We start from the raw sequence: 21,223 nt of genomic DNA on the forward strand, positions 1-21,223 counted from the left end.
CATGCTGTTTCTGGCTGGTGCAATGGATGGAGAGCCCCACCTCCATCCTACCCAGCAGGCTCACCCTGGGCATCATCCCACAAGATCATTAAAATGAGCCCCAAGGGGAGTGCAATGGGGGTTAGGACTGCTACCGCCCCGGGGAGATGCCAGGGGACCGAAGAGTGAAGGCTCAGCACCTCTCTTGTGTCCCTGAACTGTCTGAGCCAGACTGGGTCTGGGTGTGGAGCAGCCAATCTCCTGCCCACCTGCTGCTTGATCCCCCTGGTTTTCCCATTGCCAAATCAGAGAAGAGCTTTCAGTCCCAAGGCTTTCCATTTTCCCAGGTCCCTGTTCCCCACAGTCACTTATAATTTGGAATTGACAAAAAGCAAACATCATCTGCACTGTTACCAAGCAGCCCTCTGGTTAAATTCCACAGCAACCACTCCTCTCCGCAGAAGTAGTCACGGAAAAATGATGTTGCTTTCTTTGAAAACTCATTTTGGGTCCTTGTTTTTTGTTGTTGTTCTTGTTATTTATTATTATTATTGTTTTTTTAGCCGATTTGATTTCTGGCAAGAGGTTAAAGCTCAATGCACAGAGCCAGCCGCAGCTAAACTTCCTGCCAGACCCATAGGGCGGGTTGGAGGTCAAATGCAAAGCTCATGAAGCAAGTACATTGAGGCAAGGAGAGTATGGGGAGCTGGGGAGCTGGGGAGGGGAGAGGGCTCCTGCTTGAGGGCTCAGGAGTCATGGAGGATTTTCACTACCACTGGCTCAGCATGGCAGCTTGGAGCCCCATTATACATCTGAAGTGCTGCTCATGGCCAGAGAACCCAGCTTCACCTTGGTGAGATCAGCAAGGCTGCAGGTTCTGGGAACTGAATGGGCAGGGTGTGCTTTCCATTGCAAATATGCTGCCACTTTCCTTTTATGACCACTGGGGAGGATTTGCCTCAGGGTACAACTTGCTACACAGTCTCTTTGGAAATGCTCTTGGGGTAATGTATCATTTATTGTACAGCATTTTTGTTCCTTTCTCAATATCCATCCAATCCTCTCTGACCAACCCCACCACCACCAAAGAAAGGTTTTCAAATCCTGAGTTCATTTGAAGACAGTGGTATGCTTTGAAGGATCAATCCTATAGCCTGTCTTCCCGCCATTATTGCTCCCTTAGGCATCACTGGCTAAAACACTGATGTCCTTGGGAGGTCCTACTATGCATTATGACCAGCATACAGTTGGTAGGGATTGGCTAACAGACAGCTGAAGGCAAGAGTATGGCCCCTGGTAAGGAAGAGGAGATAGAAAGTTGATATGCCCCTGGAGAACAAGGGGACAGGGTCCTCCAAGGGGAAGGTGGGAGAGAATTAAAGAACATTCTTTCAGGAGCCTGAAACTGATCATTTCCTCTCATCATGCTTGGCAAGCTTAGACTTTCCATCACCTCCCAGTTTCTGGCTTTGTCTGGAAAAAATGCTAACCAGCTCCTCACAAGGGCTGTCACTAAAACCCTGGCCGGAGAGCTTACAAATGACACTATGTGCAATGCAAAAGGAACATGGTGCTCCTGGGGGTAGGCTGTGTGGGTGGGGGAAGGGGGCCGCCTTGGGAGCACTCATAGGCAGCCAAGGAAGATGATGGGCCCCTCCCCAAATCCTCAACTCACAGCTCCCCCTCCCAGCCTGCCTGTGGTTGTGATCTCACCATCAGAGAGGATGGCCGCAGGAGGCTTAATCATCCAAGCTGGACATGTAGGAACCTGGAGGGCAAAGACACAGAGAACCTGTTTTCTGTCCCTGGGAAGGGGCTGAGGGATTTCTATCTAGAAGGAGTGACCCCCAGGGAGCAAGGACGTTGAGTCGTAGCTGGGGAGTGGAAGGAGGTGCTAGAGAAAGAGACTTCCAGGAGACAGAATCAACCAAGTCTTCCTCCTGGCCTCCTTGAGTTTAGACTCAGACTCTCTCCATCCAAGGAGATGGCTAGGTAGAAGAGCACTGGACAGGGAGTTAAGAGAGTTTCTTTTAATCTGACTCTATCTTACTGTGGATCAAGGGAATTTTAAATACTGGATAGGGGCCACTCGGCCTGAGGAATCATTCAGTCCACCCCCCATCACACACACTTGAGACTCACAGCCTCTGAGTCCCAGAGACTTGCCGGAAGTTGGCCAGGGCCACACATACTGAGCACCTACTACATTCTGGAGGTATGAGAGGTGCTCATATGCTACTGATCCATCAGAGAAGTCTTTCGTGACTAGCTCGCCACCCCCATCTAAATGAGGTCCTTTGTTCTTTTTCTCACCACAACGGGAACTAATTATTTGTGTGATTTTTTTTTAATGCCTATTGCCCCCAATCCAACTGTAACTTCCACAAGGGAAGGGAGCTGCTTCTGCCTGATTCTCTACTGTATCCCAGTGTCTCACAGCTGGCAGGCACACACCCACCTTCAATGAACACAGAATCTCTACTCTCCAAGTAACTCCAAGAGAGACACATTAACACCCATTTTCCAGGTGAGGAAGACTAGAACTTAGACAACACAAATAACAAGTGGAAAAAGCGAAATTCAGCAGTAAATGGCACTCCCAATGCTTTACTACTCTTCTAACAAAGGTTTTCAGACTTTGTAGATCCGCCTAGGCTGGGGACATTGGTTGAGGCTTTTTTGGCTGTGATATTCTTGGACCAGATGCCCCCAAACCAGTCCCTGGTCTTGTCAAGCCCCATGTTTGACCGTGGTCCAGGCAGGGAAGACGATGCTGAGGACCACACCGCAGTGAGGGGATCCGCACTCAGCAATTGGGAAGGCAGACAGTGGAGCAGGACTATCTGCCTGACGGGAATTTCAGAGGGGATCCAGTGAGTTCAAAGCTAAGTGCTTGTGAAAGCCCCTGGTGTGTGGGAAGGGCACCGGCTTTGAGGCCAGATACACCCAGAATTGAGTTTCAGCTCTCGCACTTACCAGCTTGGGCAAGCTGGTTCTCCCAGCCTTAGTCTGTTCCTCGAAGACACAGGATGATCCTGACCCCCTCCCTCATGAATGAGATCTGGCAGGGAGAACCCTCAGGACAACATCTGATGGACTCCGAGCGTCCGGCCATGATGGTTTCCTGAAGAACCCCCTTCAAGGCTGGCCAAATTCCTGATCTGGAGCCCCTCTCAGCTCCAGGATGGAAGCCAGAAGGGGTTAAACGTGGCTACAAAGGTAGGCAAGAGACTGACGGGGAAAGCCGATCCTGACAGAGAGGACAGAGCTCCTGGTCAGGGTCTGTGCCCACCTACCCCCACATCCTCAAAGCCTTGCCCACAGCCTGCGCTGTGGTTCCTGTGCTGTCCTCTCAGTGGAGGGAACGGTTCAGCGGAGCTGATGGGAGCCTTGCCTCGTGCTCTGCTCATTCCCCTGACACTAGGCATTTGTTTCTCATGGACTCAGAACCAGACTGGCATGCGGCACAGGCGTGGAAGCGCGGGTTCTGAAGCCCACCATTTACCCGGTGAACTTGTTTCTTAATCCAGCTCTCCCATCTGTGAAATGGGTTGACAGTCACCCCACAGGCGTGTTATGAGAACTGAGTCAACAAGTGTAAAACCCCTGGCTTCACAGAGCTGCCGGTGTAGCGGAGGCCATGGACGAGGAACACAAACGATCATAAGACAATGCGATTAGGGGGCCGGTGAGGCAAAGTGCAGGGAACCCTAACCTAGTACCAGAGGAAGAGCCTTTACTCAAAGACCCAACTCACGTGTTGACCTGGCCAGAGCAAGGGGCAGGGGAGGGGGGAAAGTGTGCCACGCGGAAAGGAGAGCATGAAATAAGAACACCATGACGGGTATGAAGAACGAGTCCCCATGTGGTGGGACAGGGAGGGAGAAGGGGAGAGGGGAAGACCCACGCCATCCAGACGATGGCAAAGGGCGGAGGTGTTCCCAAAGGAGCAGGAAAGAAATCAGGTCCAAGAGGTACAGCCCCCCTGCTCTGAGCTTGTTCCCCCTCGTCATTTCCCTTAAAATTTTGAGAGGGAAGCAGGATTTACTCTGATGAACTCCTCTGACCATTACTCTGAAGAGTGGCAGGAAATCCAGTGAGGGGCCTGGGCAGAGAAAATTCCTGGGGGTTGGCAGAGTCCTCAGCAGGAAGAAGGGCTCTCCACCTCCTGGAGAAGCTTTGGGGGCAAAGAGATGCCAACATTCCATCCCGTGGAAGCCAGCAAAGCACAAACAACCTGGATCCAGCCAGTTCAGAATTAACACATCCCGAATGGAAGCCTCCGGCGGTTAAAAGAACCGCCAAGACTAAAGAGAGGGGACGCAGTCATCTAACATGTGGAGGGAAAGACCAGTTTTAATACCAATTTACCCTAAAAGCCTTTTTTTTTTTCTATTTAATGGCAAAATAAAATGTTTTTCTTGTTTTGCATCGTCTCCTCCCCTCCTTGGCCAGCTCCAGCCAAACCTCACCAGGAGAGAGGATGCTCCCGTCCTTGTCCTCGTCCTAGGTCTCTAAACCCCTGCCGGCACCCCACGGAGCCCAGCCTGCATGGATATCAGGGGAAGTCCTCAGACTTGTCCCCTACCCGCCCAACTGAGGCGGGGGCATGGCGTGGATGAGAACAGGCCGTGCACAGCACACAGAGATCTTTGCAAGGTGGGAAAGAAATTCTCATAAATGCGGGGCTCGGCCCCACTCTGCCCCTCTCTGCGGTCAGCATCATGAGGACTGGCGCGCCAAGTAGACCCTCTGAGGGCCACATCCCATTGGCAAACCAGATCGGATAGGTTTCAAGCTAAAGCAACTGGATTGCTCACACAGCGTCCAAAACCCTGTCAGGACTTTGGAGTTCTGAGCCAGTGCATGACGGGCATGCCAAGGGGACAGACCTCAGGAAGGGCTTCATGGGAGCAAAAGCGCTTGGATGTCAATGAGACCTGGTGATCGCGCTCACAGCTCTCTCCAGCTGCAAATAACTCCCCCCTTGGCCTTGCCTTTCTGTAGAATTCCAAGATTCTGAGGTTTTTTTCTTGCACTTCCTTTTTCTACTTTCTCTACCTCCCCTGCTTTCTACTCTGAGCCCCAGAGCTCCAACCGTATCCCCATTTTGAGTGTCATGGCATCCTAGGAAATTAGGCACCCCCCCACCCCGCCAAAAAAAATTACCTTTAATACCTGTATCCTTGACTCTGTAGTGTTTGAAGAATTATGTTCAACCAGCTGATGTGCAAAGCTGATGGAAACTTTTCGGAAGACCGCCCCCGTGTGTGGCGGCGTCTGGCTGTCTGTTTGTACTGCTGGAGGCCGAAGGACTTTGAGTGCTCGAGAGTAACCTCAGAAAAAGTCCCCAGGCTGCAGCAAACCCTCCCAGCACAGTTTTGAAACACCAGAGGAGGAGGAAGCCTCTTTAATCAAATAATAACCAGCCTGAGATAAGGCTTACGAGGCCGAACAGGGCCAACCAATCGCCTGCTTCTTTCAGACCGCAAGGGCAAACAGACCCGGGCTTTTGGAGTGAGTTTCAGGGCTCCTTATAATTTAATGATGCTGTAAGTGGTGTCTTCTTGGCTTTGCCTGGTGGGGATTTTCTAAGTAGGGAGCTCAGAGGCTCATTCTCGGTGGAGGAGCCTGACCTGGCAGAAGGGGGAGGGGCGGGGGGAGGGGGGACAGGAGGGGCTGGGGGGGCGGGGGGAGGGGTAGCCCTGCAGCTGAGTATCCTGAGCTATCACGTGGGGCGCTCAGCTCCCAGCCTGGATGTTTCCATGTTGCCAAGGCCAAGAGAGTTCTCGCTGCTGCTAAGAAACCAAGCCTGAGTGGGGCTGAGCAGGGCTGGGTCACCGTGGGGGTGGGGGAGGTGGTAAGTGTATTTGGCACCAGAGGAGCAGCTTGTTGGCTGTGTCCCCGAAGAGGCCATGGAGTCTCTAGGGACTTGCTATCACGTGTTGGAGATGCTCCGCATGCATTTCCTTGGCAGTGACTTAGAGCTTCCATAGTCTTCATCCTTCCCCACATGCTGTCTGTGCTCTGTGGGGTCACAGAGGCATCACGAGGAGGGTGGGTGTTGGCCGCTAGGCAGCCTTGTAGCCCTCTGACTTTGAACATGTCCCTCAGCCCCTTCTCGGCTCAGCGGCTGCCAAGGATTCAGTGGGAGAACTCTTCCAGGTCCCTGTAAGTTTCTACATGCCCTAAGGATAGTAAAGAAACCCTTCTGTGAAGGAACTTCAGTATTCCTTTGTTATGCAAATAACACATAGGCACCAGCAGAATCCATTTTAAGACATTTCAAGGGACCTCAGACAGAAAACCCTTCCCATTAGCAGTCACTTCCCCTTACCTCCACCCAACCTTCTCCATCAACACTTTATGCAATAGAGATGGATTTAGTATCTACTTTATCACCAGGTTGAGTCCCCTGACCTCACGAAACACTCACAGCACAGAAGGCAGGAGTTTGATATTAGTCTTCAGTGCAGTCAAACCAAAGGAAGGGGCCAGTCAAGGCAGCTTGTTACAGAGAGTTTGGACCCGTCCAAAGCAGGCAGGGGGAAACCAGCAGTGATGAACAGGAAGTGGACCCAAGTCAGTGGGCCCCCTGCAGGGCTCCAACTATGGAGAAAAAAAGAGGAAAAGCAAGATTGTATCTCCAATTTTTTTTTTTTAATTTAGATTTTATTTATTTAAGAGAGAGCTCAAGTGAGTCCACAAGAAGGCAGAATGGCAGGCAGAGGGAGAGGGAGAAGCAGGCTCCCACTGAGCCGGGAGCCTGATGCAGGGCTCGATCCCAGGCCCCTGGGATCATGACCTGAGCTGAAGGTAGGTGCTTAGCCGACTGAGCCACCCAGGTGCCCCATTTAAAAAATATATATATATAACAGCCTCCTTAAGATATAATTTGCATACTGTACAATTCACCCATTTAAATTATTTAATTCAACAACTTCTAGCGTAATCGCACAGTTGTGTGGCCAGCAACAGAGTCAATTTTAAAACATTTTATCCTCCCAGAAAGAAAACGCCTCCCCATTAGCAGTCATTCTGCCTACCATCCCCCATGCCCACCTCTACCAGCTCTAGGCAGCCACTGGTTTACTTGGTGTCTCCCACGGATTTGCCTATCCTGAACGTTTCATGTAAATAGAATAATATACTATGTGGCCTTTTGTACTGACTTCTTCTACTTAGCATAATGCTTTCAAGGTTCATTCCATTCCTTTTTAGGTAAATAATATTCCATTGCAAAAATATGTCATGATTTGTTTATCCATTCATTGCTTGATGGACATTTGGAAGGTTTCCACGTTTTTGCTGTTAGCAATAGTGCTGCTATGGAGAATCATATACATGCCTCCACTTCCCTTTACCCACAAATTAACAACCACATAGTAGAAGAGAAAGAAGGCATCAAAGCAGGTCAGAGAGCAGGTCAGAGAGCCTTCGAAGGGCCACAAGTTAGAGTACCCCAGCAGTAGCTGACTCTGATATTTGCATAGATTTTTACTGTATAGAAGCACCATCACCCATTCCCTTGTATGTAATTGTCTCCACAATCCTAAGCATGAGGGAGATATTATTTTTATTGTCATTTTAAAGATGATACCATAAAAAATTAGAAAGTTTCAGTAACTTGCCAAAAGTCATCCATCCAAAATTTGAAGCCAGAATTAAGTCCTATGTTTTTTCTACTCGGGCTCTTCACACACACAAAACAGATCTTTAATCTTTCATACATACTCAGTCTTGGCTTCTAGGATGTGCAGTTCAAAGAGACAAAAAAAGATAAAGAAATAAAAAAGAACTTCCTTATTATTTATAAAGAAAACGACAGCTAGCCCAACAAAATAGATGTTATCGTACGCATTTTAAAAATGTGCACATTCATTTCTAAAGACACAGACCTAGTAAGCCACACATTGACAATTGAAAGGCAAATATGTGACTCCCAGACACGGGGTAACTCAGCTTACTTTCTTGTTAACATTTAACTGAGAGCCGTTGAAGTCCCAGTAGTTCAGGTGGGAGAACATGTAACCTTGGAGGAGGCACTGCACGTAAGGGAGGGACAAGGGAAGAAGATGCCATGCTTCGCAGGGGAGTAAGGAATGCCCGAGTCTGAAGATAGAGAGGAAAGATGACTATGAAGAGAAGAAGAGCAGGAAATAACAGAGAGACTGTGGGGAGAGTCCTATTCAAAGGCTGACCATGTTCCCAGCTTGTCCTGTGGCCGGCAACGTTTCATCCAACCCCTAAGGTCTGATAAATAATGCAAACAGAGGTTCCGTGGAATGGGATGGGAAAAACAGGAACCAGGGATAGCAAGAGTGGGGTCAGAGCTACAGAATCCACCCAGCTTTGATCACCTGTCCAGCCCCAACCAAAGAGCACAGACCTGGTGCACACCACCCGTGAGGGATCCTCCCAGAAGCAGGAGGGCAAAGCAGGATCCCCATGGGGAGAAGGAGGCCTGGCAGACCAGGAGAGCACAGGTGATAGGCATGACCACAGCTCAACTCTGAAGTGGAGATTCCTTGCAAAGGGCTTCTCACCTGGGAGTAGGAAACATGGGATGGACAGAAGGGTGTGAAAGTACTGGAAGTCTGGAACCAGCCAGCTCTCTCAAGGCTCCTAGCTCTTGACCCATTGCACCAAGTTCATGCAAACTGCATTTGGTTTGCTTGGACCCATCACTTGCAGAATATAGTACACACCAGGAAAACCACTGCCCAAAAGAGTTGGTTAGAAAACTCTCTAAGAGAAAAAAAATTAAAAAGAAAACTCTCTAAGAGTATGAAACAGTCCCAAGTTAGTACCAGGTCCCTTCTATCTCTGAGCTGTCTACAAGACCCACTTAAAGAACATGAAAGGGTAATTTTAGATCTGCTCCCACTTCAAAGTGCCAGAGAGTACTGGGCACCAGGAGGCAAAACAAGGCAAGCACCCATCAACAAGTTCAACAAGTTCAACAGTGTCTATTGGCACCTACCATGGGTCCGGTCCTAGAAAACCCTATAGGGTAGCCATATGTGCACCCATTTCAGAGAATGAAATAGTAGAGCTCAGAGAGGTTAACTAAAATGCTTGAGGTCATACAGTTAATATGTGGTAAAGTGGGGACTTAAGCCTAAGGCCATCTGACTCCAAAACCCACAAATGATCTTTCTGTGATTTCACATTAGCACTCATAAGAGAGTTCCTAGGGGCCACCTGGGTGGCTCAGTCTGTTGAGCGCCTGACTCTTGGTTTCAGATTCAGTTGTGATCTTGGGGGTCCTGAGATCCAACTCCATGTTGAAATGGGGAGCTTCATGGGAGTCTGCTTGACATCCTCTCCCTCTGTCCCTCCCCTGACCAGCGCGAGCATGTACATTCTCCCTCTCTCTCTCCCCCAAATAAATAAATCTTAGAGAGAGAGAGAGTTCTTAGATTCATTTCCTTTCTGTCTCTTACAAGCTGTCACTTACTCCCATTTTCCCTTCAGTGATTTTTCTAGCATTCCCAAAGCCGTGTATATGTTGACATAGAACATATATGCCTCTAGATCCATATTCATACATATCTGTGGGAAGACATATCTGGGCACATATTCATGTGTGTGCTTCCTTGCTTTTAGCTGTCTCTGTTCTGTTGCCTTCAGAGAAGGGTGCAGGTAGCTTTAGTTTTCATTTCCTCAAGGCTATGTCAAAGTTTGACCTTAAAGAGTTGGCTGATAGACAGTCTTTCTATTTATGTCAGCTCTTCAGTAGAGAAAATGACTCCTTTGACCAGGGAAATTTTCCTACTGCAGCCATCTTCTGAGTAGCTGGTCCTGGGAAGGGTCTTTCATCCCAGAGATCCGTAAAACTTCCATTAATCAAGTGCCCAATTAATGACACATACCATTGATGATTATGTCATGGCCAAATAAAAACCCTCTTTGATTTGGGCTCTATCTGTACTACTTAAGGACAGAACACACACAGAGATACACACAATTGTCAATTGAATTGGGGAGATGGTCTAATATCTCATATATCCAAAAAGCATCTTAGCACCAGACAGGTAATATAAATGAGAAAAATGAGTTAGGCATAATTACTAGGGAGTGGTGGGGACCGAGGTCAAATGGAGTGTACATAATCCCATCTAAGAATATCTACCATCTCTGGCCAAATATTGCATGGGGAAATGGAGGCTGTGTTGTCAGATCTCTTTATCTTCAAGAGAGGATGGAAATATGAACTTTAATGTGAAATCCCCAAAACTTTTTAAAATTGGGTGACAGCTCATGCCAAGAAGTCCCCATAGATTTTCAAGATAAATTCAGCCATTGGGCTGTCTTTGTTTTCCCCATCAGGTAGACAAAATACACATTCACATACATTTACTTACTACCACTTTCACAGTGACCAATGTTTCTAAATAGACTGTAAGAGCCAATCCTCCAAGTGGCTTGTGGGTTTCTCTTTCTTGCTTCCCTAGAGTAATTAAAGCGTTGTTGGAGGACCTTTTTATCAAAAGTCTCCAGGTACTTACTAAGCACACAGATCTCCAGACACCACCCTAGGGATCCTAGGGAGAGAAACCGGGATTTGCCCACTGTTGGTGCCCCATTGTAAACAGCAGCAGGATTCCAGTCATGAGGAGTCCCACACAAACCCACACGTATTTCTGTAGATGTTGTTTCTAAATGACTCATCTGTGTCTCTACGGCCCCTCAGTGTCCTCAGCTTGTTTGTGGCCAGGGACCCACACAATCCCAGCCCCTGGCACGGGGCCTGGTACTTGGTGGATACTCAATAAATGTTGAGTAGGCGGCGGAGACACGTGGGCACGGGCAGGGCTGAACGGAGGCCGAACACCCAGTACACACGCCTATCCTCATCATGCCTAATGAGAACATTCCAAGCTCTCCTCCAAGGATGCTTCTTTGAACCACCACCACACACTGTTCCTGGCAACCTCAGACTGTTCCGTCGCTCTCCTTTATTATCTTTCCATGATTTAATGCACTTTCCCTCGTCCAGGTGGGCAGATTACTCTTCCTGGCTAGACCATGAGTTCCCTGGCCATGGGAAAAATGTTCCTCAGATCCCAGTAGTTGCCAGGCCTGGAACAGCACTTGGCAAGGATGTGCGGGCAAGCAATGCGTGTCATACCAGCACAGAGATGTGTCACTCAGCTTCCCTTTCAAGAGAACCTGCTGCAGGGGTGTAGCTGATGAACGTCCTCTGGATGCTGCCATTTTGGATCCATGACACGTATCAGCAGAGGCCGCATTTCAGTAGGCTGCTGCCTGTCCGTGGCTGGGTATGACAGCAGACTAGAGCCAGTCCTTTTCTGCCCCTGCGACATGGCCCCATCAGCCCAGCCGTGAGGTTCTCAGAACTGCACTGTGGTCTGAAGCTCTTCCTTCCTTCCCTCTCTCCCCTCACAGGGCACAGACCAGCATCGCCATCCAAGGCCAACCTACTTCCGCTCCCTCCTTCTGTATCCTCCAAAAGCGTTTCCCCCTAACAAATCCCCTGCATGTCTACTCCTGTTTCAGCACCTGCTTTTTGGAGAAATGCTCCAACGGTTGAACAGTCAAAGTGTCTGAACTCTACCCGCAGCTGGGGACTTCCACACTCCTTTTCTTGCACATGAAAAAAACAAAAAAAATCCATTGGCCTACCAGTTTACATTCAAAAACGTGGTGTGAAATTCTTACCTTAGAACCAATGAAGGGAATTCTGCCCTCGACTAAGATGTTCTCTTCTGTGAAGCCGGGAGTGGCAGTGGGACAAACTGGGGGCCATGGGAGAACGAGGTGGCTGAACATGGCATGTGATCTTGAGCAAGGACCTCTCCTTCGGGCTGCCTCGTTTGCTTAATAAGGCTAATAAGTCTTCCAGAGGTTGAAAGACATTTCTAGGCCCGGGATGGAGATATTCCTGTCCAAGGTGCCACCTCGGCAAACACAATCTTAGGTGGTATTTATTTCCCTGTAAATGAACATAATATATCCCCTGAACCAAGTGTGAATTAACTCTGGGCTCAGACTTACTTTCTTGTCCCTTATTCATTTTCTATTTGTCTCTGCCTTATACCTTATGCCTTAGTCTATCCGTTTATCCCATCGTGCCATTCTCTGGCCCCATGGGAACAGAGACTGCCTGCTCCATGAAACGTTAAACCAATGCTGTTTGTATCCATGGAACTGTCTCACTCAATCATTGTTAACACTTACCTCCCTGGATGTATACATTTAAAAAACATGTCTTGAGTGCCCTAAAACAAAATTGACACCCTTTTTCTATAAAGAGCTAAATAGAAAATATTTTAGGCTTTATGGGTCTTACGGTGTCGGTCACAGTTACTCAACAGCCATGTAGGCAAAAGCTGCCACGATAAAATGTAAAAGCAATGGGAGACTATGGACTCTGAAAAACAATCTGAGGGGTTTGAAGTGGTGGGGGGGTGGGAGGTTGGGGTACCAGGTGGTGGGTATTATAGAGGGCACGGATTGCATGGAGCATTGGGTGTGGTGAAAAAGTAATGAATACTGCTATGCTGAAAATAAATTAATTAATTAAAGAAATTAAAATGGAGAAAAAAATAATAAAAAAATAAAAAATAATTAAAAAAAATAAAAACAATGGGGTTGTGTTTTAATAAAACTTTATTTAAAGAAAAACTTGTAGGGGACTGCCTTGGGTCCAAGGGCTGTAATTTGCTGACCCTTGCCCTACAGTCATGGAATCTTATGGTTGGAAAAGAGAATAAACATTGTGAGGGTACCAACAACCTTCTTCCTATATTCCTGACAGAGTGTCCCAATCAGGAAGCCTCTTCCTACAGTGCTTACTGGAGGCCTCAGAATCCTTCTCAACACAGGGTTGTAGATCAAGTGGGGCTGGTATATAAAGTGATGTCTATCATTCCTCCTGAATTTGTTCAGTCCCCACAACTCCTAAAGGAGAAAAGTGAGGCCAGTGATTCAATGACAATGCATATAGAAGTGTTTTAAAATATGTACCATCATCTCTACTGCAAAATGCACCTATATGGGGCTAAAAAACAGCCACTTACGATAATATTTAAGTAATAATAAGTTAAATCATTACATACAAAATGATCATGATTTTCCAAAGCTGGAATGATTGGGTTGGAATTTTCTATTGCCCTATTCCTATCTCATGGAAAGTAGGAATTCACCATCTTAGTTTGTAAAGATAAAAGTCTGCTGTTTTTTCCACTGACAGGAAACAGGTTGGGCTCCCCGGGCCCTGGGCTGGAGCCAGGAGACAGGTCTTGATCTTTCCCCTGCTTACCACACAGATGCTGGAACAGGGTTGCAAGCTCTCTTAGATTCCCTCCCAGCAAGGGTCCGTTCAAAGCAGGGCCCATCTGGACACCTGCCCCTGAGAAGCCAAGTTCCCTTACACACAGTGAACGATGGACTCCACGTTTGGGATCAGCTACCCTTTTTGGAATCTGATGACAGCCATGGACCTCCTCCATAGGAAAGACACATGTACAGTAGTCACCTCAACTTCCCCAGCCTCCAGGATCACCTCTTTATGTATATCCAAAGTATAGCCCCAAACTCATTAATAACATAATCATTTCCACAGAACACAAAGAGTCCTCTGCGTCATTAAGCAGAACATTCCCCAGCTCAGGTTGGGGCACATGCCTCAGGATGACTTTGCCTGTTTCAGACCTCCCTGATGGAGAGATCCCATTGGGATCTTGTGTGGCTGCCAGCCTCACAGCTGCCTGACAGAGTAGTGCCCAGGGATCCCTCCCAGACCAGGCAGAGGTTGCCCTGGAACAGATGTCAGCTTCTAATCTAGAATGCAGAATGTGCTGGCACTCTCCAGATTCCCACCGCACGCAAGCACAGATGTGTCCACAACTTCTTCATCCTGGAAGAGAGCCCCATGTTGGATAAGCCATCTGGAGGCCACTGGCTCTTGGGGAAGAGACTCCAGGGAAAGTCGGGGCCTGACTTTCAAAGCTTCAGGACACTGAGTCACCTGGCCCAGGTGTCACTGACATACATTTGCACTCCACTGTTTCACTTTCCCAGCGCTGTCAGCCAGCCAGCCCGATTCACACTGGGATGTCTATGTGCAGAAGTGAAGGAAAAAGAATGTTCTAGGAAGCGATGGGTTGGGGGCGGAAGGGTCCTGAGTAGGACTCCCCTGGCGCTGCGATCGCTCATAGAACAGATAAGACTCCTCGCTTCATAAGTGAAGCCTTCGCTGACCTCTGTGTAAACAGTGGCAACTTCCTCCCCACCTAGAAGAATTCCTGGCCTGATAAATAATTCAGTAAATACATTTGAGAAATAAATAAAGGCATTACTGGTAGCCATGTTTTTGGAGCCTGCCTTAGGCTCTACCTTCTCTGGGACCCTCCTCTAACTACTCTGAGAATCACACCATTCTTCTTACAGACATTCATTCATTTTTTCCAAGAAGTTCATAACGAGCACCCATGGCGTGCCAGGTCCTCTAGGGCCCTCGATTTACAGGAGAGACTAATGAAAGTCCTTGCCGTCAAACAGTTTGCAACATCGTTTAATACATACAAAACATCCAGATTGGGTTTCCAGTTGCTTCCTGGTATTTTTTTTCTCCCCAAGGAGCAAGAGGATGCTGAAGAAGAGAGAAGGCTGAACCTGCTGTACACTAGCACACTCCCAGTCTCGTGTTACGTGCTCTTCTGCAACCATGGGGCCTGGCCCTGGGCAGAGGGTCATCAATGGGCAGGTGACGGGAGAGGAACTGAGAAGGGCCTTGCAGAGCACAGAAGTCAGGACCCAGAGGCTGAAGGGGAGTGGGCAGCCATTTCCCATTGGAAATGAAAAAAGAGGCTCAGAGGGGATATAGGACAAGATCACCAGAGCTGGTGAAAAGAAGCCAGCTTACCCCCTGAACCATGTGACCTTGGGTATGCCACTCTTCTCCCGGCTTTTTCACATCAGTAAAGGCAAGTGGTGGCCCAAACAATCTCCAAACCTCTTTATGTGCAAACATCTATTATCCTTTCTTCCTCCTTCACTTCCTGTGGACCCTTTTCTAATGTCTCCTTATAGAAAAATGACCTAACAGTGTTTTCATAAATGTGACCTTTGCATAAGGGAGGGTCCATTAAACCTGAACGTTTTCTTCTTAAGGAAAATGAGTTTGGAGAATGAAGGAGAATAAAAGAGGTCAGTGATTTCTCTCCTCTACTCTCTCCAACGAACCCAGAGCTCGCTCTCCTGCCCCACCTTCTCCTCTGGCACCTCTCCATCCTGAAGCTCAGCCACTGGATGTTCTGGTTCTTCTCTTCCTCAAGTGATTCATCGGATTGGCTGTGAGGCCAAGGCCTAGTAGACTCCTGCACTCACCAAGGCCTTGGCTTCTGGCCCTCTGGCCTCCCACTGGGGAGAAGCCAACAAAGCTATGGTCTCAAGTGACTTTTTCTTCATTGTGTGGGTCCCCATGGCTGAAGCAGGTAAATGAAGACAAGCTGAAGACACTCATTAAGCAATTGGTTCTCAATCTGCTGTTGCAGTGGTCAAGCAGAGGTCAAGGTTCCTGCCCCCACCCGAACCACTGACCAATTGCATACTAAGGTGAACTGCATGCCAAGTACCCAGGGGCATTTGGAACCACAAACAGTCTGAATCGATTTGTTTCAAAGGCTCATTGGGCAACCATACTGTTCTCTTCCCTCTTTGTCTGCCCGGCCATGAGGCTCCCTGCTGACGCTCCACCTGCTCCAACAGGCAAGAACACCAGCCCGTCAAGGGTCTGAGTACCCCGAGCATAGGGCAACTAATTAACCACATTCCCTTTGCAATCATGAGATGATAGGAACAGTATCAAAGCCTTCTCACTAATCATTTTCAAGTCTTTTGAAATACATCCTCTCTTTCAAAAGGGATCTTACCACTGGCCAGAGATAAGGTGTTGGTAACAATAAGCAAATGAAGAGTGATGGGCAGCTGAAAATACTCCATAAACAAAGCAGTATGACAGTATCGTGTTGACTATTCTGCCTAGCATTTTAAGAAAAAAGCATCATTTTGTGTTTGTGGGTCCCATAAAGATGTCTAAATCAATAGTCTCAGAATTGTTTACATGTTCTGTAATCAAGAAATCAGAGTTAAAATCAAACAATAAAACCTTTATATTTATTGAGTATCTATCACTCACATAATACTGTGTTATGTTGATATACAGAGCTATGTTGAAATAGAGAGTTCAGACCTTGACTTGTGGATGTGAGTTGGTCACTGAAGAGGTTTGGGGAACAGCAAAGTTACAAACCTACATAAAAATGATGGAGCGAGGGGGCACCTGGGTGGCTCAGTCAGTTAAATGTCTGGTGGCTCTTGATTTTGGCTCAGGTCATGATCTCTGGGTTGTGAGATCAAGCCCCATATCAGGCTCCACGCTCAGTGTGCAATCTGCTTGAGATTCTCTCCTCCTTCTGCCTCTCCCTGCCTCATCTTCTTTCTCTCCCTCTCTAAAATAATAAATATAATCTTTTAAAAAAACGATAATGTGAAAATAGCCAGTGTTACGAACTCACACTGAAACGAACACCTGAAACAAGTCCATGGTTGGATTAGGCATATTATTGTCAAAACGGACCCACCAAGCTCTGATGTGAGAGTTGGTAATTTTACATGGAGCAAAGATAAAGGACAAACATTAGTAATGCTGGATTTCATATGCATCTCAAATCAGTTAAAAAGGCATTCAGCTACACGTAACAGAAAACTCACACATAGTGGTTTAGACTAGTGTGGGGCGTGTATTTCCTCACTAAGTAAGAATTCCAAAGGTAGACGGCTCAGAGCTGGAGAAGTTGTCATGAAAATCATCAACAGTTTCTATTATTTCCTTGCTCTACTGTCTTTTGTGGATTCTATCCTCATGTTTTCAAAATGGCCGCCCTGCCCCAAACATCATATCCACTTTCCAAGAAGAAAAAAAGAAGGAAGTATAAATGGCAAAGTCTTCTTTTTTCAAATCCTCTCTTTTTAAGTTAATCATTTTTCATTTGGGAAGAGAAGCCTTCCTTGGGCATCTGCCTTCATATCATGGAGCAGAACAACTCATATGGCCACTCGTAGCTGCAACGAGGCTTCATAGCAGAGAGACACAGGGAGAAGGTGGTTTCAATAGGTTTCACGGAACCTATAATGTATGAACTATCCTTGATTTTAAATAGTCATATTATAATAGACGATGTCCCTGATCTCACTGAATGTACAATAAAGCCCCATTTTCATCTTTTTTAGAGTAGGCTTTTAAAAGCAACTATGTTTTTAAGAATATGTTTTTAAAGAATAGTTAGGTAAACACTTTATAGTAATTATCCCGAAATAATGAAATTATAGATTTTAAAAAATTTATTTCCTGTGGTTTTTTTTTAAAGATTTTATTTATTTATTTGACAGAGAGAGACACAGTGAGAGGGGGAACACAAGCAGAGGGAAGGGGAGAGGGAGAAGCAGGCTTCCTGGAAGCGTGATGTGGGGCTCGATCCCAGGATGCTGGGATCATGACCTGAGCCAAAGGCAGACACTTAACGACCGAGCCACTCAGGCACCCCAATGTGCTGATTTTTTTTTTTAATTTCATTTTATTTTTGAGTTTTCTGTAACAAAAGTATATTATATTGCAATCAGGAAACAAAAAAGTTTTCTTAAAGAAACTTGATGATTGCTTATGATATGCTATCAAAGGAAAAAATAGTATAGATCTGGTCCCAATTTTCATAAATACATACAAGTAAAACATAATATATATACACATGAGAGAAGCAAAAACCTGGAGAGTTGCCTCGGAATGTCAGAAATAGAAATTGTTTTCATTTTTTCCCTTCTGTTTTGGGGTCTTTTCCAAGTGGATCCCATTAAGGACTCTTCAGAACACACAGCAACCATGGGCAAGAGTTTCTCCACCTGGCCTGGAGGAGAGGCACCCTTGGGCATACGCTGACACACCGAACAATAGGCTTTGAGCATGAAAATTTCAGCCAAAAAAAAAAAAAAAGAAAGAAAGAAAAAGAAAAAAAGAACAAGACATTCTCCTGAGGAACAGGCCTTGTTTGTTAAGTCCAAAAAGGATACAGGAAAATGCCTCCCTCTGTCCCTAATTCCCTTCTCCTAAAGCACTTTCTGCTGAGAAACATTAAACCCCCTTAACATTCTTCAGGGGATTCTCAAGTGTGAGGCTCAGAGACCCACAGAGGGGTATTTGTTCCTTCCTGGTGAGTCAGCTGGGAAACGTGCCTCATTGTTTTCCAGCAAATATGGCCACAGGAAGGGCCCTTTCATGGCCTCTGTTCTTCCCAGGAGGCTGGAGAAGCTGGGAGCAGAAAGATGGCCGACCGTCCTCAGCCTTTCAGATGACCGGGTCCGCAACCCAGTAGTCATTCTCTCTCCGTTGAGTTGCTGTTTTTCTTTCTAGTAACCAGTCTGCTTTCTCCCAGAAAACAAGAGGTCATCTAGAAGTCTCCTGACTTTGCAGAGCAAGAGGCCATAATCCCAGAGATCAAAAATTAATCATCTGGGGCACCTGGGTGGCTCAGTGGGTTAAGCCACTGCCTTCGGCTTGGGTCATGATCTCGGGGTCCTGGGATCGAGTCCCACATCGGGCTGTCTGCTCAGCAGAGAGCCTGCTTCCTCCTCTCTCTCTCTGCCTACTTGTGGTCTCTCTCTGTCAAATAAATAAATAAAATCTTTAAAAAAAAATTAATCATCTGGTAAAAGGGTTCTCCTACTGGATCAACCTCAGAGACAGCCCATTCCTTAGGCATTCACTAGCTCATCCATCCATCCATTTGGCAAGAGTGTCTGCCCGAGGGGATAGTGAGAACAAGACAGATTAAACACGGCCTTCAGGGAGCTTGTATCTGGGGGACATGGGGGAGGGTAGACAGAAAATAAGAAAAAAGGAAACACATCACTGGATACTTCGAGAAAGTGGACACATGATCTAGAGAACATGAAGCAGAGTGCGGTTCTAGAGAGTCACCAAGGAACAGGGTGGGTAATGAGGAAAGGGTCTTGCAGGAGGTGACATCTGGGGGGAGACCAGAATGTCAGGCAGGAGGGAGCCGTGAGAAGCTCAAGTGTGATATAGGGAGGCAGCTGCCGAGGATGGGAGCAGTAGAAGCAGGGCCTCTCAGAAGCCATAGGGAAGGGGACAGATGGCCACCATCAGGCTACCAGCAAGCCAGAACAACGGGTTGTAAGCAGCTACCTAGCCATCAGCCATTACGTTCCAGTCCTGCTGGACAGGAACACAGAGGTTTTGATGAAAAGCTTCTTATTTCCTGGGAGCTTCCAGTCCAGGACCAGGACCAGAACCAGAAACAATAACTAACACAATTAGGGAAGAAATCAGGGCTAAGTGTTGGGGCACTGATTATATACAAAGGTGTCTGGGGAAGGCAAGGTCACTGGGGCTGAAGCAGTCAGAGGCTTCCATGGGGGAGGAATAGACCTGACCCAGGAGAGGGGAAGGGGTGTACCAGGATGGCTGAGCTTTCCCACCCCCCACACGCTCACTCCTCCTACTACAAACATCTCAAACCTCTCTGTCCCACAAACCTTGGTCTCAAAACCCCCAAACTAGCATCCCAGGAAGATGCCTTTAGATAATCAGAGGTAGCACAGGAGGACAAATCCATGGCAGAAACCGAGGGCAAGGAAATCAGCAGGAAAAAATGCCTCCCACATAGAGAGGCCTAAAGATCAGTTGGGAGTCACCCAAGGGAATCTGCCAACGGAGTGTTTCCGGCCACAAGAAGAGCAGGAGACAATGGCTGGTGGCACACAGCATGGAGCAAGTGACTCTGGGTGGACAGAATTATAAAGGGCAGGCAAGGGGCACCTGAGTGGCTCAGTGGGTTAAGTCTCCGCCTTCAGCTCAGGTTATGATCTCTGGGTCCTGGGATCGAGCCCCGCATCAGGCTCTCTGCTCAGCAGGGAGACTGCTTCTCCCTCTCTCTTTGCCTGCCTCTCTGCCTACTTGTGATCTCTGTCTGTCAAATAAATAAATAAAAAATAAAGGGCAGGCAAGATTATCACGGAGGGTGCTGGGAGAATTTAGGATTAGGGGAAGCCTAGGAGGCTGTTGCAGGAACCCGAAGGACTGCACTTGGGTGCTATCCAGGAGAATGGAGATGGGTGGGTGGCTTGGAAGCAGATAGGACATGCAATTGCTCAAAACTGGTGATCTGAAGAGGGGATAGAAAAGGGAGCCAAAGAGAGAGTCCTCTTCCTCACTTGAGTTCCCAGATGCCCCTACTGGGGAGATGCTTCTACAATGCCCCTACTGGGGAGATGTTTCTACAGAGCTGGAAACTGACAAGCTCAGCTGAGCTGTGCATTTAGATCCAGAATATCCACAGGAAGCCATCAATACCTGAAACTTTGCCAAAAGACATCTATGTCTTCCCAGACAACTTGACATCCCAGACGCGCACCTGTCCCTCACTTCTGTCTCAGGGCTCAGACAAGTTGAATATAAAGGCTTTTCCATCCAGAGCCTCTCACTTGTAATGGCAGGGAGCCTTAGCCCAACCTTTGAAAACTACTTGATCTTCCCGTTTGTTGGTGTCCCATCTTTGCAGTGGGTAATCCAAAGGCTCAGAGAGGCTGGGAATGTTATTCAAGGCCGCACAGCAAGTTGGAGGTGAGTAGAGATTTAGAGCCAAACAGTTCCTATGTGTTAGACCCCTCGATGCTCGGGCCCTGAACAAATTAAGTCGGGCCACTCCCTAACCCATCTCGAGTGCCAGATGAGCAGACTTCAAAACACACCAAGTATGAGGCCACCACTTCCAACTCAACTGATACTGCTCAGGTCCTACCCTAAATCCCAGGAATCCTCTAACTTCCAGGGAACCAAGTGAAGACAGGCCAGTGCCCAAACAGGCTCAGATAGATTCTTCTCAATAGCTCCTGGCTGAGGAAGTTCCATCCAACCTGCTGACTCTCACTTTCCTACACTAATTTTTCCAACCCTATGGGGTTCTGAGTAATGAAGGAACTGGCCTAGGAGGATACCCAAGCCATGAGTGTGGAGCCAGGGTTTCCACCCAGGTCCCTCCTCCCTACAAAATTATTTCCAGTAATATGGGATATTGGCCCCCCAGGGTGAGATTGAATAGGCAGCATTATCTGAGCACTTACCCTGCATGGGCTCCTGATTCGAGTCTCTGTCACAGGAACCAACAGCAGGAATTTGGCCTCAGCTTCCCCTCTCTCA

At 47.4% G+C, this 21,223-nt stretch overlaps 1 protein-coding gene across 3 annotated transcripts in view; it reads right to left on the minus strand.

Annotated features, from left to right (window-relative positions):
* GPAM (glycerol-3-phosphate acyltransferase, mitochondrial) overlaps nucleotides 1-21,223 on the minus strand; it is a 103,311-nt gene that overhangs the window by 52,971 nt on the left and 29,117 nt on the right. The window contains exon 1 of one of the 3 annotated variants that reach the window (XM_059398571.1): nucleotides 5,158-5,459. The exons of 1 other annotated variant lie outside the window; for it this stretch is intronic. The gene's annotated coding sequence lies outside the window, so the exon portion shown is untranslated. Of the gene's footprint in view, nucleotides 1-5,148; nucleotides 5,460-21,223 lie in introns of those variants that run through there. One more of the 3 variants, XM_059398569.1, reaches the window with a different exon arrangement.

Source organism: Mustela nigripes, chromosome 4 (assembly GCF_022355385.1).
Source record: "Mustela nigripes isolate SB6536 chromosome 4, MUSNIG.SB6536, whole genome shotgun sequence".
Classification (NCBI taxonomy): Eukaryota; Metazoa; Chordata; class Mammalia; order Carnivora; family Mustelidae; genus Mustela; species Mustela nigripes.